The sequence below is a fragment of the Phyllobates terribilis genome, unplaced genomic scaffold (assembly GCF_046119375.1).
Source record: "Phyllobates terribilis strain yellow unplaced genomic scaffold, ASM4611937v1 Scaffold_12__6_contigs__length_324123572, whole genome shotgun sequence".
Lineage (NCBI taxonomy): Eukaryota > Metazoa > Chordata > Amphibia > Anura > Dendrobatidae > Phyllobates > Phyllobates terribilis.
The window spans coordinates 26,686,104-26,712,602 of NW_027362772.1; the positions used below are offsets into that span (position 1 = coordinate 26,686,104).

Below are 26,499 nucleotides of genomic sequence, written 5' to 3' on the forward strand. Positions count from 1 at the left end.
ATATCTGTTTAGCTTCACATAGATTTGGGCACCATTTTTTACTATATTTCAGTGCAGGGGTTTATGAGAAACATTGAGATCCAAACCATACAAAGATATATTATTAATAAATCAGACGTTGAATTAAAAATGGCATTTAGAGTTGGAAATTTATTTTAGCCATTCGAGTAGAGACGCAAACGATAAGAATCTTGTGCACACCAACAACATGGATCCACCCAAAATTCCTCAGGGAAGGTAAATATATTTTCTTGAGATACTTTAAGACAGTTAAATGTTTTCTTTTTGGATTGATTAAATCAACAAATAGTGTTAACGCCTCATAGTATAAACCATCACGTCATAGTTGTGTTGTGCCAGAATCGTAAACCTTACTGGGAGAAAAATGTCCTGCTAAGAAAACTTGGAATGTCTTGGGTGCCATAGGGTGATGGAAGAGATCTTATCCATCCAATGATATGATCATTTTCTTACCTTTCTAAAGAGCATTTATATGATCCCGGTGTACAGAGAACAGGATGAGCAGAAGAGAATACGAGAAGCCACCAAATCATCCACAATGAAGAACCTGGTCGCTTTCCTTGTCTTGATCTCTGCTCTTGTTGGCTCAGGTAAGATTGGTTTAGTCACTTCACATCGTATACACAAAGTGCACTAAGAAGTGTCAGTAAATTCATTAACACATTTATTGACAGGTCTTCAATACTGTTAAATTCAAAGTCGTGTAGATCTTGCATTTTCTCAGAAATGCGCTGACATTAGTCCAAATTTTAATTTTTTTTTAAGCTGACTTGGCAGTAGAAAGTCTTGTTTTATGCAAGACAATTTTTTTGGAGAAGCATATATATAACAGTAATTTATCAATATTTTTGTGACACAAATACACAAAAAAATTATATTTCTATTTGTTTCATTTGTTTTTTTTTACTTTTTAAATTTTATACCAACTAACCATTTGAACTAATTTTTCGAGTTATTTGCCTTATTTGTTTTATGTATCTGCATATAGAGCATATGGAATCAAATGTTTGTTTTTTTGAAGAAATAAGTAATGAACATATCACTAATTTTCTAAGTAAATATATTTCTAAAGATGCTATTGACATGAAATTCCAACCATATTCGGGAACAACCCATCCCATCCTTATTTCACTCGATGTATATATTTTACAAAATGTGTCCCCAAAAGATCATAATTAGAGATGAGCGTTGTTCGACTCGAACTGTTCGCCAATCTCAAATTCGAGCTGTTTTGGGCGGTGTTCGAGCCGTTCGGCGAACACGAACGATTTGAGAAAAATTTGGCTGTTCGAGGTTATGTTCGATAACTGTTCGTGCACCAAAATCATAACTGGATTTTTTCTCAGTAATGATGAAAATTAATGTTAATACGCAGTTTGAGTGTACAGCGGGGTGGGGGGAGGGGCAGGGGATGGATCTCTGCAGGAATAATGAAGATCTCCATTTTTTTTTCTCTTTCCCACATTTACAGTGGGGAGGTGCAATCTGTCAGCCTATCAGCAGCGCACACACGGAGCGAAGTGCTTTTTTTCACACAAGCAAGGGCATGTGTCATTGGCAGTGTATGTCACATGTCCTTGCCCTATAAGACCAAGCCATTTTCCCCGTCGCCACCATTTTCTCACTGCTGCAGCTGCGTGTTAGATGGCACCGCTGTTGCTGTGTGCGCTATACCTTGTTAATTTCAAGCCAATTTTCGCACAAATCTACAGATAGCTTGGGAGTAGGGAATAGTTGTGATTGCAGTCCTTTTAAGGACTAGGTTACAGCATTTCCTACGACTTTTATCAGGCAGGTCTGTGCTCTTAAATAGATAGATTGTGGGAGTAAAGACTAATTGTAATTGCAGTCCTTTTCAGGACTAGGTTACATCAGTTCCTATCAGTTTTTGCCAGGCAGGTCTGTGCCAGTGCTGTGCAAGTTTTTTTCACAGCATTTGGCTGAATCTAGCAAAGCTAATCCTTTTTGGCCTATTGCAGAGTGTGTTAGTCAGTGGAGTAGCCTATCTGTGTTGCAAGATATACCACCTGTGTATAGAATACCAATTTTTTTACTGCACCTAGTGAAGTAAAATCTTTTGGGCATAGCATCATTCTATTAGTCCATCTATACTGACCTCCATCAGGTTGCAAACTGAATATAATTTTTTTCTGCATCTAGCTCTGAAAAAATATTTGGCCTTCTAGTAGTGTGTGGGACTTGTTCTATTAGTCCATCTATACTGACCTCCATCACGCTGCAAATTCAAAATAATTTTTTGTCTGCATCTAGCTCTGAAAAAATATTTGGCCTTCTAGCAGTGTGTGGGACTTGTTCTATTTGTCCATCTATACTGACCTCCATCAGGTTGCAAATTAAAAATAATTTTTTGTCTGCATCTAGCTCTGAAAAAATATTTGGCCTTCTAGCAGTGTGTGGGACTTTCTCTATTAGTCCATCTATACTGACCTCCATCAGGTTGCAAATTCAAAATAATTTTTTGTCTGCATCTAGCTCTGAAAAAATATTTGGCCTTCTAGCAGTGTGTGGGACTTTCTCTATTAGTCCATCTATACTGACCTCCATCAGGCTGCAAATTAAAAATAATTTTTATCTGCATCAACCTCTGAAAAAATATTTGGCCTTCTAGCTGTGTGTGGGACTTGTTCTATTAGTCCATCTATACTGACCTCCATCAGGTTGCAAACTGAATATAATTTTTTTCTGCATCTAGCTCTGAAAAAATATTTGGCCTTCTAGCAGTGTGTGGGACTTTCTCTATTAGTCCATCTATACTGACCTCCATCAGGTTGCAAATTAAAAATAATTTATAGCCGCATCTAGCTCTGAAAAAATATTTGGCTTTCTAGCAGTGTGTGGGACATTCTCTATTAGTCCATCTATACTGACCTCCATCAGGTTGCAAATTAAAAATAATTTTTTGTCTGCATCTAGCTCTGAAAAAATATTTGGCCTTCTAGCAGTGTGTGGGACTTTCTCTATTAGTCCATCTATACTGACCTCCATCAGGTTGCAAACTGAATATATTTTTTTTCTGCATCTACCTCTGAAAAAATATTGGGCTTCTAGCTGTGTGTGGGACTTGTTCTATTAGTCCATCTATACTGACCTCCATCAGGTTGCAAACTGAATATAATTTTTTTCTGCATCTACCTCTGAAAAAATATTTGGGCTTCTAGCTGTGTGTGGGACTTGTTCTATTAGTCCATCTATACTGACCTCCATCAGGTTGCAAACTGAATATAATTTTTTTCTGCATCTAGCTGTGAAAAAATATTTGGCCTTCTAGCAGTGTGTGGGACTTTCTCTATTAGTCCATCTATACTGACCTCCATCAGGTTGCAAATTAAAAATAATTTATATCTGCATCTAGCTCTGAAAAAATATTTGTCCTTCTAGCAGTGTGTGGGACTTTCTCTATTAGTCCATCTATACTGACCTCCATCAGTTTGCAAATTAAAAATAATTTTTTGTCTGCATCTAGCTCTGAAAAAATATTTGGCCTTCTAGCAGTGTGTGGGACTTTCTCTATTAGTCCATCTATACTGACCTCCATCAGGTTGCAAACTGAATATATTTTTTTTCTGCATCTACCTCTGAAAAAATATTGGGCTTCTAGCTGTGTGTGGGACTTGTTCTATTAATCCATCTATACAGACCTCCATCAGGTTGCAAACTGAATATAATTTTTTTCTGCATCTACCTCTGAAAAAATATTTGGGCTTCTAGCTGTGTGTGGGACTTGTTCTATTAATCCATCTATACAGACCTCCATCAGGTTGCAAACTGAATATAATTTTTTTCTGCATCTACCTCTGAAAAAATATTTGGGCTTCTAGCTGTGTGTGGGACTTGTTCTATTAGTCCATCTATACTGACCTCCATCAGGTTGCAAACTGAATATAATTTCTTTCTGCATCTAGCTCTGAAAAAATATTTGGCCTTCTAGCAGTGTGTGGGACTTTCTCTATTAGTCCATCTATACTGACCTCCATCAGGTTGCAAATTAAAAATAATTATTTTCTGCATCTAGCTCTGAAAAAATATTTGGCCTTCTAGCAGTGTGTGGGACTTTCTCTATTAGTCCATCTATACTGACCTCCATCAGGCTACAAATTAAAAATAATTTTTATCTGCATCTACCTCTGAAAAATATTTGGCCTTCTAGCTGTGTGTGGGACTTGTTCTATTAGTCCATCTATACTGACCTTCATCAGGTTGCAAACTGAATATAATTTTTTTCTGCATCTAGCTCTGAAAAAATATTTGGCCTTCTAGCAGTGTGTGCGACTTTCTCAATTAGTCCATCTATACTGACCTCCATCAGGTTGCAAATTAAAAATAATTTATATCTGCATCTAGCTCTGAAAAAATATTTGGCCTTCTAGCAGTGTGTGGGACTTTCTCTATTAGTCCATCTATACTGACCTCCATCAGGTTGCAAATTAAAAATAATTTTTTGCCTGCATCTAGCTCTGAAAAAATATTTGGCCTTCTAGCAGTGTGTGGGACTTTCTCTATTAGTCCATCTATACTGACCTCCATCAGGTTGCAAACTGAATATATTTTTTTTCTGCATCTACCTCTGAAAAAATATTTGGGCTTCTAGCTGTGTGTGGGACTTGTTCTATTAGTCCATCTATATTGACCTCCATCAGGTTGCAAATTGAATATAATTTTTTTCTGCATCTAACCCAGCCAATAGTTTTGGCCTAATACCACAGTTTGGCCACTCAGCTCTGCTCGGTTCCAATCCATTGTTTTTTTGTGCAAACAACTCCAGAGTTGTGAATTAGTTAACCACCAAAATGAGTGGAAAAAGGCCTGCTGCTGGTGGAAAGGGGAATAGGCGTGTTGGGAAGGGGAAAAAAGGTTGTGTCCGTGGGGTAGGTGTTAAAGCAACAGTATCATCTGCAGAAGAAAGACCATCTTCCAGCCAAACTAAAATGTCTACTTCTTTTAGCGGACAATGTGATAAGATCCCTTTCTTACGGCCACGCCAATCGCTACAAATTCCAGATGAGGCACAAAAACAGCAGGTGCTTCAACGGATATCAAGTGCTCCTTTAAGTGGGCTCTCCTCCACATCAACTTCAACATCACAAATACTCCAGTCCTCAAAGGTGTCACCCCAATCGCACTTGCTTCCTCACAGCTCCGAAATCTCCAGCTGCCCGTCTGAGTATGAGGTAGAACAGATGGTTGAGTCTGCAGAGCTGTTTACTCATACTATAGCCTGGGAATCAGAGGTCGACTCCAGCGCTTCTGTGAATCCAGACGAGGAAATGATCTGCACTGATGCCCAGAATCTTTATGAGTCGGATCCAGGACCAGACGCAGAAGGTTCTGACCATAATGTAGACCCTCATTCCCAAACTGTAACTCCTGTTGGTGGAGACAATGAGGAAGACGATGATGAGACTCAAATACCTGATTGGAGCGACAACTTTAGTTTTTTGTCAGGGCAGGAACAGGTTGGCTCTGAGGACGACGGGTGTGATAACGCACAGGGTGATGATGATGAGGTTGGAGATCCCACTTACTGTCAACCCACAGTCAGCCAAGAGATGAGGTCAGCAGAGGAGGTGGTGGAAGATGCTAATGACGACGAGGTCAGGCTGCGCCTTCCTGGACAGAGACGTAGTACTGGAAGCACGTCAACAACTGCATCCTCAAACACAACTCTGCCTCTCACCACAAGTCGTGGTGGCTCTTCAGGTCGCATGGGTGCTAAGCCTTGCATAGCCTGGGCATTTTTTCAGATCGATAAAGATGACCCAACTCGTGTTATCTGTGACATTTGTCAGCAAAAGCTAAGTAGAGGCCAAAAAATACATAGTTTGAGTACTTCATGCATGAACCGGCACATGGACATGAAGCATAAGTTGCAGTGGGAAGCTCAGTGTGCTACAATGCGGCCTAGCCGGCCGGGCCAACCACCGTCTGCCATATCTTGTGCATCACGGCCTCTTCATCCTCTGTGACTGGGGGGACAGCAGTCACACCTGTTTTGGGGCGCAGACCTGCCACCTCTTTACCCGCAACAGCCAGCGTGATTGGCAGGTCATCATTTTCTTTGGAGGTGGTAACACCAGCTGGTGTTGAGCGCTGTCCGACATCGATAGCACCACCTTTGGATCAAGGCAACCTAACATGTCCGCCTGCATCTTCCTCACAGACCGGCAGTTTGCCGGGGACACCCTTATCAACCCCGTCTGAGCACAATAGCCAGCCCTCGGTCCTTCAGATGTGGACAAGTAAAAGACCATTTCCTCCTAGCCATGAGAAAGCTAAGAGGTTGAATTTCACCATCTGCAAGCTCTTGGCTACAGAAATGCTGCCTTTCCGCCTGGTGGACACAGAGGATTTTCGAGACCTTATGTCCGTCGCAATGCCCCAGTACCAGATGCCCAGTCGGCACTACTTCTCAAAGAAAGGTGTGCCTGTGCTCCACCAGCATGTCGCACACAACATCTCCGCTTCTTTGAGAAACTCTGTGTGTGACAGGGTGCATTTCACCACAGACACTTGGACGAGTAGGCATGGACAGGGGCGTTACATGTCGCTGACTTCGCACTGGGTAACTATGGTGACAGCAGGACAAGGGGCTGCTGTCCAAGTCTTGCCGTCCCCACGAGTTGTGCGTCAATCCTCTTTATGTCAAAGTTCCTCCACTGCTTCTGCCTCCTCAACCTCCTCTTGGTCTTCCACCTGCACCCAAAGCCTGTCTGGTCATGCCACAAGCTTTCTAACTGCGCAGAAGGGATCCTGCACACCTCCTTACTATGCTGGCAGTAGGGCTCAACGTCATCAGGCGGTTTTTACTTTGAAATGTCTGGGAAATGTGAGTCACACAGCTGAGGAGTTGTGGTCAGCTCTGGAGAACCAATTTCATGAATGGTTGTCTCCACTGGACCTGAAACCAGGGAAGGCCGTGTGCGACAATGCTGCAAACCTGGGTGCGGCCCTTCGCCGGGGCAATGTCACACACGTGCCTTGTATGGCTCACGTGTTGAACCTGGTTGTCCAGCAATTTTTAGCCCACTATCCCAGACTAGATGGCCTTCTGCAGAGGGCACGGTCGCTGTGTGCTCACTTCCGCCGTTCGCATCTCGCAGCTCAGCGACTTACATCTCTACAGAAGTCGTTGGGCCTGCCACTTCACCGGCTAAAATGCGATGTGCCTACCCGGTGGAATTCAACTCTGCACATGTTGCAGCGACTGTGGCAGCACCGACAAGCCCTGCTGCAATACGTTCTGACGTATAGCCTGGGCAAATCACGCTGCAGGAGTGGTCTCAGATCAGGGACCTATGCACCCTTCTGCACAGTTTTGAAATGGCGACGAAGATGTTTAGTGCTGACGATGCCATTATCAGCATGACTATTCTGGTGATTTACATGCTGGAGCACATGTTAAACAGAATTCGGAGTCAGGTGGTGGCACAAGAGGAGGTGGAGGAAGTAGAGGAGGAGGAGTTGTATGCGGAAGGGCTAACATCTGCAAGGTCCAGACGGTCGGCAGCACCAAGGCGGCAAGCATATGAGGGTGGGGGAGATGGTTTTACCAGGGCACATGGTAGCAGCCAAACTAGTGAGGAAGGTGCAGGAGCCCAGGAAGAAGTGGAGGACGAACTGATGGAAGACTCATCAGATGAGGGAGACCTTGATCACATTTCTGTTGTGCGAGGTTGGGGGGAGAGGACAGAGGAAGGAAGCATGATTGTTACCTCGCCACCAACACAACAGGGACTTGGTGCTCCTGGATGCGCAACACACAGGAGTGCCTTCTTGCTTCACTACCTGCAACATGACCCTCGAATTGTGAGAATTAGAAATAATCCTGACTACTGGGTTGCCACACTGTTAGATCCCCGGTACAAAAGTAAATTTGCAGAAATTATTCCTGCCATAGAAAGGGATGCACGCATGCAGGAGTATCAGCAGAGACTGTTGCAGAATCTTACATGTGCTTTTCCACAAAACACCAGTGGTGCACGTAGTGAATCTCACAGTTCCAACTTGCCAACCGTGGGACCGTCAAGTGTTCAGCACTCAAACCGTAACAGAACCACAGTATCTGCTGGTAACATCAATTTTGCGGAATCATTTCACCACTTTTTTAGCCCATCCTTTGCAAGGCCACAGGAGACAAGAAGTCTGAAACATAGTCAACGCCTAGAGACGATGGTACAGGAGTAGCTCCAAGTAAACATTGAAGCCATGACTGTGTCACTGGACCCTTGCTCTTTTTGGGCTTCCAATCTGGATAAATGGCCGGAGCTAGCCACTTACGCCTTGGAGATCTTGTCATGCCCCGCAGCCAGCGTTCTGTCTGAACGTGTGTTCAGCGCTGCTGGTGGTGTGCTGACAGATAAGCGCACGCGGCTCTCCACTGATAATGTAGACAGACTCACGTTCATAAAGATGAACAAATCATGGATCCGAAACGACTTTTCTACCCCTGTGTCATCCTGGGGAGAGTAAAAGCTTGATGATTTGTTAAAATCACCCTACCAACCGTTATAAGATTTCAAATTACTAATCATGTTTATCTGTATCTTGGCTGGAAAATAATTTGGGCTTTGTAGCAGTGTGCAGCACTGATTCTATTAGGCCATCTATAATAAGCTCCACCAGATTTAAAATTACTAATCATGTTTATCTGTATCTTGACTGGAAAATAATTTGGGCTTTGTAGCAGTGTGCAGCACTGATCCTATTAGGCCATCTATACTAAGCTCCACCAGATTTAAAATTAATAATAATTTTTTGCTGCATCTATCCCGGAAAATAATTTTGGGGCTCCGAGATGCGCAAGACACATAAGTGCCTTCTTGCTGCACTACTTGCAACATGACCCTCATATTGTCAGAATTCGAAGTAATCATGACTACTGGGTTGCCACACTCTTAGATCCCCCAAACTTTTCGATCAACCTTTTCATTTTAATAAAGACCAAAAAAATGGTCATTTTTTAAATTATAAGCATTAGCAGGTTATTAGAAACTGAAATCAAACAGTTTTCAACTCAAAACTTTATTCTAGGTGATGTCACATTTTCACATAGGACCCCTTGTTCAAAAGGAGCTTCTGAACTCTCTCGTCCATTGAATTTGTCAGGTTTTGGATGGTTTCTGCTTCAATTGTTTTGCATGAGGACAGAATACCCTCCCAGAGCTGTTGCTTAGATGTGAACTGCCTCCCGCCATCATAGACACTCCTTTTGATGATGCTCCAGAGGTTCTGAATGGGGTAGAGGTCAGGGGAGCATGGGGGTCACACCATAAGTTTGTCCCCTTTTATGCCCATATCAGCCAGAGATGCAGATGTTTTATGTGCAGCATGAGATGGTGCATTATCATGCAAAAAAATGATCTTGCTGTGAAATACACGGTTCTTCTTCTTGAACCATGTCATGAAGTGTTGTTTGAGAAATCCACATACATTATGGAGTTCATCTTTAGCGCCTTCAGGGATCCTAAAGGGGCCGACAATCTCTCTCCCCATGATTCCAGCCCAAAACATTACTCCACCTCCTCCTTGTTGGCGCAGTAGCCGGGTTTGCGTGAGGTGTCCATCAACCAGCCATCCTCCACTCCATCCATCTGGACCATCGAGCGCTGCACGGCACTCATCCGTGAACAAAACAGTTTTGAAATCAGTCTTCATGTAATGTTTGGCCCACTGGAGCCGTTTCTGCTTGTGTGAAGTGGATAGAGGAGGTCGACAGGATGGCGTATGCACAGCTGCAAACCTCTGAAGGACCCTGCATCTTGTTGTTCGGGGGACGTTGGAGGCACCAGCAGCTTCAAAAACTTGTCTGCTGCTATGACAAGGCTTTTTTGCCGCTGCTCTTTTAACCTGACGTAATTGCCTGTAGGAAAGAGTCCTCAATTTGCCCTTATCAGCACGCACACGTGTGTACTGTGAATCAGCTACATACTTCTTGATTGCCAAGACACTTCATCCTGATCATCGCACAATGTTGATTGTAGTCATGCCTTGACCTAAACACTCCACAATTTGTTGCTTCTCAGCAGCCGACACATCCTTTTTCTTTCCCATTTTGGCAGAAAATGTAGGCTGCTTAATAATGTGAGACAGCCTTCTTAAGTAGTCTTGCCTTTCATTGGACACACCTGCCAAACTAATTAGCACAGGTGTCTGCAATTGCTTACAGTGATATAAAGAGCCCTGACACGCATCACCATCAATGAGTTTAACTGACAAACAAACAAATTCTTCCCTTATCACTCCTAAACACTTTTTGCATAATAATTTGGAACACAGTGTACATGTGCTTTTCCACAAAACACCAGTGGTTCACGTAGTGAATCTTACAGTTCTAACTTGCCAACCATGGTCTGTATGGAGTTGTTCAATAAAGGGCCCAAAATTAAGATAACATAGATGGGAGAGGTCTCTATGAATAGGAATTCCTAAGTATTTGATACCCTGTGAGGGCCAGGCAAAGGGAAAGTTGGACTGGATGGAATCCTATATGGATTTGGGGAGGGAGACATCGAGGGCCTCAGACTTCGCTGCGTTGATTTTAAAATTTGACCATGTAACAAAGTGATCTATTTCAGCCATAACAGCATGGATGGATATATGTGATTGAGTGATATATACTAGGACATCATCAGCAAATAGAGAGCACTCCCACCTCAATCCACCTAATATTGGGGTTATGGCGAATTGATGAGAGCAGGTGCTCCGTCACTAGGATGTATAAGAGAGGGGACAGAGGACATCCCTGCCTTGTCCCATTGGTGATTGTGAAAGGTGATGAAAATGTTCTGATGCACCCCCTGGGCCTTGGGACACCCAGAGCCGGACCCTTTTTGGTGGATGCTGGTGGTTGTAGTCTTCGTGGCGGCGACCCGGTTCCGTGGCTCAGGGTGGTCAAACCAGTGGCGGAACTATTTATGTGGTTTTGATGTTTAAATGTCCGACTACGCCACCCGTGGATTGCGGTCAGAGTGAACCGCCGCTGCAGGGCAGACCGCTGAGGCTGGTGTTGTGGGTGCAGCAGAGCGTAGCATAACTCCCCACGGGAGGAGTATAGCCTCAGGGCAGTGTATGCGGAGGATGGGGGTGATGGTGCAGGGCAGCAGCAGTAACGACACGGAGTCAGTGATGCAGTCCAGGGCCTTTACTCACAGTTCTTATTATCCAGTCCACGTCTGCAGGTAACGGCTGCCCACGTCGTACTGTGCTCACCAGGTGAGGGGCTCAGACAACTCCCAGATAACTTTGGAGCGCTTCACAGGACCCCCTTTGTGTGTCCTTTGTCTGGCCTTTCTTACCAACCCTTCTGTCCGGCTGCCTCGGGCCTCCTCTTGGTAAACTTGGCGCCAGTTTCCCTGACCCTATGTGGTGCCTTCCTAGCGGGTGTAGCGAGGGGCTGCGCCACATAAAATGTCACAGCCTCCGGTTTCTAGCTGAGGGTCATTTCCTGCCTCCACTAGTTTCGGGAACCGGTCTCCCCCTTTGGCCTGACCCCTCCACGCAGGTGGATTCGGGCGTGCGGTGGCGACTCGCCCGTCCGCACCCCTGGGATCCCTTCATTCCTCGTTCCTGGAGCCTTCTCCGCTCCTCTTCCTTCCTTTTCCCTCTTCCAGGCCTGGGCCTCTGTTACTAGGCCTGCCTCCGGAGCAGAGCTCATGCAGAGCCCCTGCTCCCTGCCACTTCTGCTCAGACTTCTCTGCACTGAGCTAAGATGGTGCCCACCTTTTATACTCCCTTCTCAATGCACCCAGGAACTGCTTCCTCCCTGCTCCTGCACTACAGGGTTCCCCTTCCTCAGTGTTCCCTCCCCCCACTCCAGCCAGGGACAGGGACTGTCGTGCCCATCTCAGAGGCATATTGGTCGCCCTGCCCCACGGCAATGTGATGTAATGCATGCAGGTGTCGGGTCCTGATCCACACTCCATCCTTACCTGAGAGTGAGATATCACACCTCTGGGTGAGGTGCAATACCTCTGTAGCAACCGAGCCCTCAGGGTGCTACAGTTCCATTTATCTTCAGCCTAGGTGACGTATTGTGATACAGGGCCGTGATTTTGGCTATAAAAGGGTCCTCAAGACCCCTACCCCAAGCTTTTTAAGAGAATCATATATGGCGTGCCAGGAGACTCTATGGAATGCTTTCTCAGCATCCAACGAGAGTATCTAATTACAAATTTTTAACTGCATCTAGCCCAGGAAATACTTTGTGCCTAGTAGCAGTGTCTGCTAGTCAGCGGATTATCCCGGCTGTTAAGCAAGCTACACCACCTGTAGTTTGGACACTTAATTTTTTCAAAGGAAATGCTTCGGGACCACGGGATACTCAGTGAAGAGCATCAGGAGGCACCCCAAGGCATAGGGGCTGGGATTGGCAGTAGGATGCCTTGCGGTGGACAGCCGAGCTCGATCCTTATGAAAGCTTTTTAACTGCAGCAGCTTTAGTGGACGCTACAGGAGCTGGAATTATGCGGCTGCTGGCATGAGACTTGCCCTTCAATAGATCCTTGTAAATGGATTTAAAGTGTATTCATTCAAATTAGAGAGACAATTTAAATTAAAAAGCTTAGAGCTGCCTCCACCACAGGGGGGCTCGCTCGACCCACCAGCAGACAGGCACCAGTATTGGGAGAGGGGGGCTGGCCGTCAGGGTTCACCGCGGCTCTGGCACAAACCCGGCGACACGGAGGTGGCACGGGCAGTAGCGGACTGAACGTGTCGGCTTCTCACTTTTTGGACTTTAGAAGGGCATGACATGCCTATATCTGTGTCTCCCCCTCTTTTTACTCCTCCACCTCTTTTCTTTTCGCATGACTATATGTACTTGTCACTTTTCCATGTGTTTGTTGTGTCTTCTGAGCAGTTTGTCAGCTTTTGGACACCTTTGAAGGTGTTTTCTATGTGTTTCTATGTGTTTTTGTTTGCCTGCCATTGGTTTTAACGGTGTTCGAAGGTGTTCGACGAACAGTTCGACGAACAGTTCGGCGAACACACGGGTGTTCGACGAACCGAACCGAACTCGAACACTACGGGGGTGGCTCAAGACTAATCATAATACAACATTTTTTTAATTATTTGGACAATTTTTCACAGTATTTGGGGTACCCAAGTATTTGGAGATCTGATCTGAACCTGTTAGTACCCAGCAGCTCTGTTAACCCAGGCAGACACCAATAGTAGCATCACCATAACCAATAGAGCTAAATTAGTGCTAGCTAGTTCTAGCTGGAAAAAAAGAAGACAGAAGACTGTCTAGTCTTAGGGATTCCTATTTGCATTGGACAACTGGAGACCTGACCTTGTCTTGCTAGCACCATATACCGGGTTGTCCAAAAGTAGGTGGACAGAAAGTGTAATAAGGTTATGAAGGGGGAGATTTATCAAACATGGTGTAAAGTGAAACTGGCTCAGTTGCCCTTAGCAACCAATCAGATTCCACTTTTCATTCCTCACAGACTCTTTGGAAAATGAAAGGTGGAATCTGATTGGTTGCTAAGGGCAACTGAGCCAGTTTCACAGATCTAGTTTTCACAGATAGATCTCCCCCAAATCTGTTTTCTTTTCAGATAATTGAGATAACACATAATGGCAAATAATTTAAATACAGATCAAAGAAAATGGATTTTAACAGAGTATTGGAAATCTCAAAATGCTTAAACCATTAGAGCAAATTGGGTTGAAGCATTTGGTACTCAAGCCCCAAAGAGACAAACCATTTACTGCATTCGTGACAAATTCAATGTCACTGGCTCAATCCTTGATGCTCCAAAAACTGGTCGACCCAAAACAGTCTGTACAGAAGATAATAAACAACTTGTTGCTGAAACATTTGTTCAGAGTCCATAAAGTCCACCAGAAGAGCCTCTTTGGAATTGGGAATTTCACAAGCTTCTATCATGCGAATCCTGAAATCTATTGGGTGGAAAGCTTATCGTCCACGTCTAATTCATGGTTTATTGGAGGATGATCCAGACAGGCGGCTGCAATTTAGTGAGATTATGCTTAACGAAATTGAAGAAAATCCAGTAATTTTAGATAACATTATGTGGAGTGATGAAGCTTCTTTCAAATTATCCGGCCATATAAACAGACATAATTGTATTTACTGGTATAATGAGAACATGCATTTAACATTAGAGTAACAACTAAATCAGCCTGGTGTCAATGTTTGGGGTGGTATTCCAAGTTTTGGTGTTTTAGGACCAATATTTTTTGATGGAACAGTCAAAGGAGATAAGTATCTCGAAATTCTAATGAATCAAGTTGTTCCACAGTTACAGCAACAGCCTAATTCAAATGACCTTTATTTCCAACAAGATGGGGCCCCTCCACATTATTCAAGAGTAGTCCGCGAGTATCTTGATGAAACATTTCCTAATACCGTATTTTTCGGACCATAAGACGCACTTTTTTCCTCCAAAATTTTGGAGGAAAATGGGGGGGTGCGTCTTATGGTCCGAATGTTGGGGGGGGCTGTATATTAATGTGTGGTGTGGGGGGAGCGGTATCGGTGGAGGAGTGGGGCACAGGAGGCAGCAGCCGCCCGATGCAGCCTACACTGTCCCTGCTGCTAAAGAAAATGAATATTCACTGCTCCCCACGCCCATGGGGTGTGGGGAGCACTGAATATTCATGCTCCTTAATAGTGGTATACAGTGTAACAGGGCATGAATATTCAACCTCTCTGCACGCCCATGGGCGTGGGGAGAGGGTGAATATTCATGCCCTTTAATGAGCGGGCACAGGAGATAGCCGGCAGCTGCAGCGCTGTGTGCCGGCTATGAAGGAGAGTGAAGTCACTGCTCCCCTCTCACACAGACCCGGCGTGCGGAGCAGTGACTTCCGGCAGCTGATCTCTCCTTGTGAGCTGCGCATGGCAGTGACGTCATGCACGGCTCACATGGAGAGATCGGTGCAGGCAGACAGGATGCAGCGCTGGAGGAGAGAAGAAAGGTGAGTAGAAGTGTTTATTTTTTTTGTTAATGTGCAGCCTGATGGGGATTAGGGGGGCCATGCATACCAGGACAGGGATTAGGGGTGCCATGCATACCAGGACAGGGATGAGGGGTGCCATGCATATCAGGACAGAGATTAGGGGTGCCATGCATACCAGGACAGGGATTAGGGGTGCCATGCATACCAGGACAGGGATTAGGGGTGCCATGCATACTAGGACAGGGATGAGGGGTGCCATGCATACCAGGACAGGGATTAGGGGTGCCATGCATACCAGGACAGGGATGAGGGGTGCCATGCATATCAGGACAGGGATGAGGGGTGCCATGCATACCAGGACAGGGTTGAGGGGTGCCATGCATACCAGGATAGGGATTAGGGATGCCTGCATACCAGGACAGGGATGAGGGGTGCCATGCATACTAGGACAGGGATGAGGGGTGCCATGCATACCAGGACAGGGATGAGGGGTGCCATGCATACCAGGACAGGGTTGAGGGGTGCCATGCATACTAGGACAGGGATTAGGGGTGCCATGCATACCAGGATAGGGATGAGGGGTGCCATGCATACCAGGACAGGGATGAGTGGTGCCATTCATAACAGGACAGGGATGATGGGTGCCATGCATACCAGGACAGGGATAATGGGTGCCATGCATACCAGGACAGGGATAATGGGTGCCATGCATATCAGGATAGGTATGAGGGGTGCCATGCATACCAGGATAAGGATGAGGGGTGCCATGCATACCAGGATGGAGGGATGCCAGGCATATCAGGATGGGGATGGGGACCACATATAAAAGGAAGGGGGGCGGCATATATACCAGGATGGTGGATATTGTCAGAATTGGAGGACATTACCCCTATACCAGTGTCAGCAGAAGACCCCCCCCCCCTTAAAAGTGCATCATGACCACATCTTTTGCTTACATTTTTACTTTTTTATTTTCCTCCTCTAAAACCTAGGTGTGTCTTATGGTCCGGTGCGTCTTATAGTCCGAAAAATTCGGTAAATGGATGGCCAAAGAGGCCCACTTGATTGGCCGGCATGTTCACCAGACGTGACACCAATAGATTTTTTTCTTTTGGGGAGTACTCAAGGACAAAGTTTATAGTCGAAAACCAAAAAGTGTCAGTGATTTGAAAAATTACATAAGAGATGCATTTCAAGAAATTAATACCCAAAGAGACTTGTGCAAAAAAGTTTGTCGAAGTATAAGAGGCAGACTTCAAAGCTGTGCAAATTGTAATGGAAAACAGTTTGAGCACCTGCGTTGATAAAATTTAAGGGCTTTTGTATTATTGTTCAGAATACAATTTAATTGCCAATTTTATGCTTGTGTTAGTAAATATAATTTTATATATAAATCAAAATGAATGTTATTATTTTCTGGTCACCTACTTTTGGACCACCCTGTATTTATAACAGTGTTGAATTAAAGCCCATAGGCTCAGTTAAGAATGGCATTGCATACGCCAATCTTAATTAAGGGTTCTAGGGAGTATGAGGCACATGCCAATTAATGAATTTGGTGTACAATCTATGGGGTGTGCGCCGTCTTGCCAGAAATGCTACCCTAGTCAGGGAGTAGAAAGGAATGCCGACATCTTTAATAAATTTGATGGGCAGGCGTAGTCTATTTTGGCAGAGCTGCTTCATATTGGTGTGAAAACATCAAAAGTCACAACATTTTTGTGAAACTCTGTTAACATTCTGTAATTTTTCAAAGCATTTTATGCCAGTTTTCTGGCATAAAAGCTTTAATGAATCAACCCCTATGAGTTTATGAAGCTTGTTTGTTTTCAGGTTAAAACACAAGTTTTAGTTGAAGCACAACCCTATGTTCATACAAAAATTAAAAACAATCAGAAAACCAAATGGGAGGTGCTTAGGGTTAATAAAGACCATTATGAGTGAAAACTTCAAGCCTCTGTGGAGTCAAGATAGTAATGTTGGCAATGACCAATGTCCAAATCTCGTTGACTATGATGATGTAAAACTTGATTGTTTTCAGGTCAAAACATGTTTTAGTTGAAGCAAGACCCCTATGTTCATACAAAAATTAAAAAGAATCAACAAACCAAAAGGGAGGTGCTTAGGGTTAATAAAGACCATTATGAGTGAAAACGTCAAGTCACCCTGGAATCACGATAGTAATGTTGTCAATGACCAATGTCCGAATCTCGTTGGCTATGATTATGTAAAACATTATTTTAATGACAACCAGAATATTTCCCATTTAACATAAATTCCTCTTTCTGATTATTTCCATATAATATCACTGAATTGTCTCATTTTTTCTCGTCTTTTCATATAGCTGTTATTCATGCATGTGCCTTAACTCCACAAAATGTAAGGTGTCTGACACTCCATGCCTTGGAGATCGATGTATGACCGTCTCTCAATTCTTTCATTTTGGTGAGTACAACTTAATGAAGCACTCCTCCTCCTCCCATCAAAGTTTTTATCCTTTTGATATAGTGCACTCATCATATTATATAGTACTTTGTACTTACAATTGCTCATTTTGCCTTTCTACCCAGCTAATACGTCTCTTTTCCATTAGGTCTTTGACATCACGTGATTAAAAACAGCCTAGCTGAATCCTTCTAAGCTCTATGTAGAAACAGGAGGTCACTTTTCCCTGCATGAGTCATCATTGCAAAAGTCCCTGGCAGGGGGAGGAGGGAGCGACTTGGTCAGAAGTTGAAGAGGGGAATGACTCATGCAGGGAAAAGAGACTTCCTGTTTCTACAAAGAGCAGAGAAGAATTAGCTGGGTAGAAAGGCAAAATGAGCAATTGTAAGTACACAGTGCTATATAATAATTCGGCTGTAATATATTAAAAGAATAAATATTTTGATGGGAGTGCTTCTTTAATTCTTCTTTTCACCCAAAGTACAGTTTGACATTTCAGCTCTGGTTCTGTGATGTCTTTTTACTTGTTTTTCAGGTGACAAGTTGTTTAAGTCATTTTATAAAGGCTGTGCAAATGAAACTTTGTGTGGAACCAATGGCACAGGAATGGTGGAAGCAATGAAATTTCGATTTCATGTAAATTGCTGCAGTGGAGACTACTGAAACAATCAAGGATATGAAAGTAAGCGTTAGTATGGTATTCATAGTAAAACAGCATTAAAAATCTGATTCACTTTTTATTTTTGTGACTTCTGTTTTTCCTTTTCTTTTTCCAAGAACTGTAACCTTTACAATAAGTCAACATGGTCGTATGCCAGTTTGTTTTTTTTGCGGGACCTGTTGTGGCTTAGAAAATTAACTACTATAAAATATACTGAAAATGGGAAAAAAATTCGAAGGGGGATGAAATAGTAAAAAAAAACCTTTTATTTTCTGGATTTTATTTTTATATTACTTGGCAACATGATTCTGCAGTTTGGTATAATTACAGTGATACCAAACTTACATATTTTTTCTATATATTTTAGGGGTTAAAAAAAGAAATCTGAGCTGTTTTAAAACAAAAATTTTCTTGTGCCTCAATTTTCTGAGATTTGTAGCTTTTTCATTTTTCTTCTTTTAATTTAGCCATGTGAGGGCTAGTTTTTTGTGAGCTGAGCTGTTGTTTCATTTATACCATACAATGCTTGAATTGTTTTTTATTGTATTTAGTTTATTGTATTAATTTTTTTATTTACAAGGTTTAAAGGGAATCTGTTAGTAGGATCTTCATCTTCTATATTTGCATATACAGTGCTGGCCAAAAGTATTGGCACCCCTGCAGTTCTATCAGATAATACTCAGTTTCTTCCTGAAAATGATTGCAATCACAAATTCTTTGGTATTATTCTCTTCATTTAATTTGCTTGCAAGGAAAAAACACAAAAGAGAATGAAGCAAAAATCTAATCATTGATCATTTCACACAAAACTCCAAAAATGGGCCAGACAAAAGTATTGGCACCCTCAGCCTAATACTTGGTTGCACAACCTTTAGCCAAAATAACTGCGAACAACCGCTTCCGGTAACCATCAATGAGTTTCTTACAATGCTCTGCTGGAATTGTAGACCATTCTTCTTTGGCAAACTGCTCCAGGTCCCTGATATTTGAAGGGTGCCTTCTCCAAACTGCCATTTTGAGATCTCTCCACAGGTGTTCTATGGGATTTAGGTCTGGACTCATTGCTGGCCACCTTAGAAGTCTCCAGTGCTTTTTCTAAAACCATTTTTTAGTGCTTTTGGAAGTGTGTTTTGGGTCATTGTCCTGCTGGAAGACCCATGACCTCTGAGGAAGACCCAGCTTTCTTACACTGGGCCCTACATTATGCTGCAAAATTTGTTGGTAGTCTTCAGACTTCATAATGTCATGCACACGGTCAAGCAGTCCAGTGCCAGAGGCAGCAAAGCAACCCCAAAACATCAGGGAACCTCCGCCATGTTTGACTGTAGGGACCATGCTCTTTTCTTTGAATGCCTCTTTTTTTTTCCTGTACAGTCTATGTTGATGCTTTTTCCCAAAAAGCTCTACTTTTGTCTCATCTGACCAGAGAACATTCTTCCAAAACGTTTTAGGCTTTCTCAGGTAAGTTTTGGCAAACTCCAGCCTGGCTTTTTTATGTCTCAGGGTAAGAATTGGGGTCTTCCTGGGTATCCTACCATGCAGTCCCTTTTCATTCAGACGTCGACGGATAGTACGGGTTGACACTGTTGTACCCTCGGACTGCAGGGCAGCTTGACCTTGTTTGGATGTTAGTCGAGGTTCTTTATCCACCATCCGCACAATCTTGCGATGAAATCTCTCGTCAATTTTTCTTTTCCGTCCACATCTAGGCAGGTTAGCCACAGTGCCATGGGGTTTAAACTTCTTGCTGACACTGCGCACGGAAGACACAGGAACATTCAGGTCTTTGGAGATGGACTTGTAGCCTTGAGATTGCTCATGCTTCCTCACAATTTGGTTTCTCAAGTCCTCAGACAGTTCTTTGGTCTTCTTTCTTTTCTCCATGCTCAATGTGGTACACACAAGGACACAGGACAGAGGTTGAGTCAACTTTAATCCATGTTAACTGGCTGCAAGTGTGATTTAGTTATTGCCAACACCTGTTAGGTGCCACAGGTAAGTTACAGGTGCTGTTAATTACACGAATTATAGAAGCATCACATGATTTTTCAAAGGGTGACAATACTTTTGTCCACCCCCTTTTTAGGTTTGGTGTGGAATTATATCCAATTTGGCTTTAGGACAATTCGTTTTGTGCTTTTTTCATTGAAGACAAATTAAATGAAGAGAATAATACCAAAGAATTTGTGATTGCAATCATTTTCAGGAAGAAACTGAGTATTATCTGACAGAATTGAAGGGGTGCCAATACTTTTGGCCAGCACTGCAGGTCATAGGAAGCTGAATAAAATGATACCTTGATATCTGCGATCCAAAGTCTCCTTTCAGAGAAATCCACATTTTTTAAATATGTAAATGAGCTGTTAAAATCTATGGGCTGGTCACAGATCTCCTGAGAATCTGTCTCCGGAGTTTATTTTGAGTGAAAGGGAGAGTTACCAGTGTGAGACATGTAGATCTGGAGAGCAGACTGTCCTTCATTTCATGTCTCACACTTGTAACTCTCCCTTTCACTCAAAATAAGCTCTGGAGACAGATACATATTAAGAAAAATGTAAAATACTCTGAAATAAAACATTGGATAGCAGATATCAAGGTATCATTTTATTCAACTTACCATGACCTAGTTGAAGTATTTAAACACTAATTCAATTTGTTTCTCTAGTTTTTCAAGAAGATCCAACACCAAATGGTGTAATATGTCCATCCACCTTCAGTCTCGGCACTTTGGAGGAAAGTAAGGGTAACCAGGAGATGAACTGCACTGGATCCATGGACCGATGTATGGAGTATAGAGCAAGAATTAGGAATGTGGGTGAGTACATTTTTCTTAAAGATGTGTACATATTTTTTGCAACCAAATTATGTTTTTCCTCCAATGCATGGAAAATAATAAAAAAAAATCACCTTCACGTGGTCTTGAATAGTCTTCCGATTTGTGTATATGACTCTAGTGTACACTTGATCATTTGTAATGGGTACCGCTCCGGTCAAAATAAGACTACATTCAAGGAATGTAGAACGCATAAGATATTTTCTCTAATGATATCTGTTGGGTTTGTGTCTACAGATGCGACAGTGGAAGACTATTCTTTTAAAGGTTGTATTAATTCTGACGCCTGCCATAACAACTTTGACAGCTATATCGGGATTGAAGAAATTAAGAGGGTGCTCCTTAAGTGTTAGAAGTTACAGTATAATCCAGGAATCTTCAATGAATCAATTCACTAATAAATCAACCAACTTCAATTCTAACGCTCTTTATCTTATTTACAAATACTATAGACGGATACATTGTATAACGCCTTCCATTGGGGCATCCAAATAATTTTTTTGTCTTTTCAGTTGGGAGCTGGGGCTTATTTCTGAGTAGTCAAATCAAAGTACATCAATGTTGTTGTCGTACTGGGGGTTGTAGTATTCTAGCACCCATAAATTGCAGCTTTTGGGTCTACCTGAAAAACTATTAACACATGTACTGATCAAACTACTGAAAAAAAACTGATTTTTTAAGAATTAAATAAACTTATGATTATCTGAACACATCAATGAAAACTCGCTATGTAACTAAGTAATGTGTTGTCTCTTTCTGACTTCATGGCAAATATATAATATATAATGACTGGAGTGCTGAGATGAGGAAAAGGGTAACTCTTAAAGCATACCTATTATTTCAGGTGACCAGCTGTCTTGCGTGTATACATGAGGAATAACACATTTCTGTCCACCATATGACTTATATGTTGCATTTTTTACTATTTTTCCCCTCTTCAGGCTCTGTTTCGAATTTTTTAGTTGTCTCTGAGCTACTGAGTGGAGACTGACTGCTATAATGTCTCCCAAAAACAGCACACATAGACATGAGAGATTCCTGCTCTCATTCAATTTGTAGGAAATGTTTAGAAGCAGCAGCATAAGATGCATTATTCAGCAGTGGGAAGCAATTTAATGCTGAATCCAGCAATAGGGTGAGATAAAAGAATTACTAGAAAGTAGCAGTTCAAAAGAAGTCCTTATACAGAAGTATTAGAAGTTTAGCTGTGAATGTAGCTCCTGGGTGAGACCTGCCAGTGTCTCATCCTGCATATTTTCTCACTCAGCTCCATCTTCCTGCTCTCTCTCCAACTCCATAAATTTCATTCAGCAGATGTAATCTGATCTCTCAGTGAGCTGAGAGACACCCTAACATAGACTTTACTTAGAAGTTGTGGCCAGATCACAGCTGTTATAAAATAGAGTTTTAATGGAATTTTATGGAATTATTTTTTTTAGAAGCAGAGGATTTAATATTTTAGAATCTGTAAATCTTCCTTAACTTTCTGTAAATTTTAGATTGTGTTTATTAACAAAACTAAAGAAATGACTTGAAATATAAATTTGGTATGCATCCAACGTGTAGGCGCATGTTCACATTGGTTACTGAACAGACAAAACCCAAGATATAAACAAAATGAGAAAATACCCTGCAGTAAAAAAATTAGTAAATAGCAACAGTGCATGAAAATAACATAGGGTTCTTAGTTAACATAATTTTGATCTGAAAAACATAAAAGCCATCCTACCTCGTCATGGTGACCTTATTCAGGATGGTCCTAATCTCTTGTATTAAAACCTTACCATATGTCAAATGATGTAAATGTGAATAAGAGCCAAGCAGGACTGAGACCCCCAACTAGTAGACACCCATCCATGGGATGCTATATAAACATAATGTCCAGCTCAAGGAAAAGGAAGGCTAAGCCCTTATTTGCACAGAGTGGAAAACCTAAAACAAAAATCTAAAGAGATGAACTGGAGTATAAGTTGGTATGCATGCAAAGTGTAAAGGCATGTTCACACTGGCCACTAAACAGACAAAACTCAAGATAGAAATTTTGCTCGTTTGCTTATTTTGTTTTTATCTTGCATTTTGTCTTATTGGTGGCCATTGTGAACATGTGTCTACATGTTGCATGCAGGGACTCACACTTCGCAAACTTTAGTAATTCTACCTGATCTGACCAGTAGCAGGAAATGCTACTGTTTATTCCAGCTGACTCCCCTGATGACTCATTGAGAGGAAACACGTTGGAAGAAACTCTGGCATATTCCTCCATTGATCTCGATGTTTGGTGCGCAAGTTATCCATCTGACTAAGAGGAAGAACCTAGAACCTGTCTACATCCATAAAGTTTTGAACAAAAGACAGCATGAAGTAACCATAAACCACCAAGTCAGGTAAAAGCCAAAATTTTATTGAAAACTTTGTTAAAACCATTACATACTGTAAACAAGAGGTCTCAAGTAAAAGAGGAAAACAGAAGTGGGAGAAATCCACCCAAGACTAACTCCAGACTATACAGCAGCCAAGAGTGCTAATGAATACACCCGCATCAGAAAAATAAATATCACCAAAATATGCACAAGAAAGATCATATATATAAGTTAATATGAAGTAAATAATACACAATAGTAAAGTGGAATGTACACAAAAAAGTGCAATATGTAACATCCGGGTGTCAGCAGCAAAAACTTAGTAGTTATTAAGTATATGGCTTACCCATAGTTTGAAAGGGATGGAAGTGTCCCATGCAACCCCAACGCGCGTTTTGCTTTCTGCTTTATCAAGAGAACTGCCACCGTGGTGCATTGTTTACTGGGTATGTTTGCCCTGATTTGTGGCTGCTGACTAAGACTATTGATCTGTTTGGTATGACAGGTGCCCCTAGCGTGCTTTTTCTATTGGGTATTGTGGCCATGTTTTGAAGTTGCCACCATCAGGCAAATCTATATACTGTGTGGTGTTTTATATTTAGTCTACTAATTTTATAACTTAAGTGAATAAAAGTTATGCTTTAATCACCCCACTACTCGCTACACGCATGTTTTTTGTTTTTTTTTTAGATGCAAATGAAGAAAAAGCATTTTTTACATTATAATTTTACAGATGGAATAAGGTGATACTTTTAAAGGTAGAGTGGCGATACCAATTAAAGTTTTCTTTAACAAGGAGGTGGGCACTGCTATGAAATAATAAATGTTATGGGGTGCTATAGTAACCTGATATAGTTACATAATATAAGAAAGAAGAGAAAAGACTCAGGATATATTTTGCCCAAAGTCCACAAAAATCTGGAATGTCCACCGGGTCGACCTATTGTGTCAGGTATAGGAAGTATTTGTGAGAAGGCATGTATTTACATAGATTTTTTCTTGCAGCCCCTCGTTACCAGTTTACCCTCTTATCTCAGGGACTCATCTCATCTGATACGGACTCTTACCTCTCTTTGTTTACCTGACCACTTTTTACTCATCACTGTTGACGTTGAATCGCTATATTCAAATATAGCCCATAAAGATGGCATAGCGGCAGTTCTTTATTTCCTGAATGCTACAAGTGGAGGTAATCGCCTACATGACTCTTTTATTGTGGACCTCTTGAACTTCATTCTTACTCACAATTATTTTGTGTTTGATCATATCTTCTATCAACAAATCTCTGGGACCGCCATGGGGGCGCGTTGTGCGCCCTCCTTTGCCAACCTTTTCTTGGGTTGGTGGGAGGACACACACGTGTACCCCTCACAGGCATACAACCGGGGGGTCTTTAAATGGTTACGCTTTATAGATGACATTCTGATTATCTGGACGGGCACGGAAACTGAGGCACTTGCATTCATTGATAGGCTGAACGTAAATGATTTTAACATTCATCTTACCCACTGTATATCTTCCTCTGCAGTTAACTTCTTGGATTTGGAGATCAGGAAAGTGGGTGACTCACTTGTATCGAAATTACATAGGAAATCTACTGCTACTAATAGTCTCCTACACTACCAAAGTTTTCATCCTAGAAACTTGAGAGACAGCATACCGGTGGGACAGTTCTCAAGGGCCAAAAGGAACTGTACAACACAGGAGGACTACAAAACCGAGGCCAGAAATTTAACCTCACGCTTTCGGGAACGTGGATATCCTAAAGCGGTAATCTCCAAGGCTCATCAGAAGGTTTTGGTCAAGCCACGGGAGATGTTGCTACAATCGCGTGTTAATATGGAGGATACACAGATTAGATTTTTTACTAGGTTCAATAATCAATGGAATGAAGTGGGTAGTCTGTTTCGGAAACATTGGAATATACTTAAAACGGATAGTCGTCTTTCTAGCATTGTACCAGAGAGACCGTTGTTGACGGCTAGACGCGCCCCTAATTTAAGGGATAAACTTATGCATAGTCATTATACACGCCCCACTTGTAGTACTTCGGGCGGTAGTAAATTTAAGGGTTCATTCCCTTGTGGCGACTGTTCTGCTTGTCCATTCTTCTCATCTGGAAAAATTTTCACTAATCCGACTGACAACCATCAATATCCTTTGAGGGACTTTATCAATTGCAGGTCTACAAATGTTGTATATGCATTGACCTGTCCCTGTCCGAAGGTTTATGTAGGCCAAACGTCGCAGGAACTCCGTAGACGGGTACAGCAACATGTCTCTAACATCCATCTTGCTGAACAGGATTTGAAAAAGGGCAGAGCCATCTCATCAGTGGCCCTGCACTTTTTCCAATGCCATTCTGGTAGCCCTAATAAAATGCGAGTTACGGGTCTTCAAAAAATGAGGCCTAATTTACGTAACCCGGATCACACTAAGGATCTACTGAGATCTGAATCAAGGTGGATTTTTGTTCTTGATACAGTGGCCCCTAGGGGTATAAATGAGGACTTTTCATTTACTGGTTACTTGGCTTAAATTCCCATGGTATCCTTTCTGTTAGAGTCCCGTTTTGGATTGAGGGCCCTCTGGTTTCCTCCTTTTTCCTTTCTCTTTCTCCTCCATTTTTCTGGTTATCTCCTCTCGTGTGGCTGGCTTGTGCATCTCCTTAATTTTAATTTTAATTTTACAACAAGCTAATCTCTGGTCATCATTGCAAATGCCATGCCCTTACATCTATATGCATATTATATGTATTGTCATTAGACTTTATCAGCCACCTTGTAATGGCCCACAATCTGTATATGATTGTTGTCTGTTTTATGTTCATTTGTGGTTGGTTTGTCTCATGTCTATGTTTGTATTGTCATGATTGGTCACACTCTTATGCACATTTGGTGACTTTCTGATTCTAATTACATCTTTCATCTTGTTCTTGGCCTAGTCAGGCATTTTTCTTGATTAGGGCTAGCCCTCTTGTCTCTGTACCGGTGCATTTTTTGTAGCGGACGCGCTACTTCCGGGGGTGTTTATTTACATATATATATGTTTTTTGCGCCTTGTTTTTTGTTTTCTTTTTTGTGGCTGTGGGACCATGTCCCGTGCGATCCCAATGGGGGCGGCTCCTAGAACCGGATATGATGTTTCCTGTCTAGTTCCGGTTGCGTTCCACCATGGCGTCTGGGTGGAACGCATGAGTGATAGGAAGGGGCGGCGCTTCGCCGACCGGATAT

General features: G+C 42.4%; 2 long non-coding RNA genes across 2 annotated transcripts; both read left to right on the forward strand.

Moving 5' to 3' along the window:
* Positions 1 to 506: 506 nt before the first annotated feature.
* LOC141172970 (uncharacterized) lies at positions 507 to 22,822 on the forward strand. Its single transcript, XR_012252565.1, has 4 exons — positions 507 to 611; positions 17,312 to 17,412; positions 17,948 to 18,094; positions 20,739 to 22,822. It is a non-coding gene; the product is annotated as an uncharacterized lncRNA (long non-coding RNA).
* Positions 22,823 to 23,019: 197 nt separating this feature from the next.
* Positions 23,020 to 25,786, forward strand: LOC141172971 (uncharacterized). The gene is made up of 4 exons (XR_012252566.1): positions 23,020 to 23,290; positions 23,957 to 24,024; positions 24,272 to 24,455; positions 24,795 to 25,786. It is a non-coding gene; the product is annotated as an uncharacterized lncRNA (long non-coding RNA).
* Positions 25,787 to 26,499: the final 713 nt, after the last annotated feature.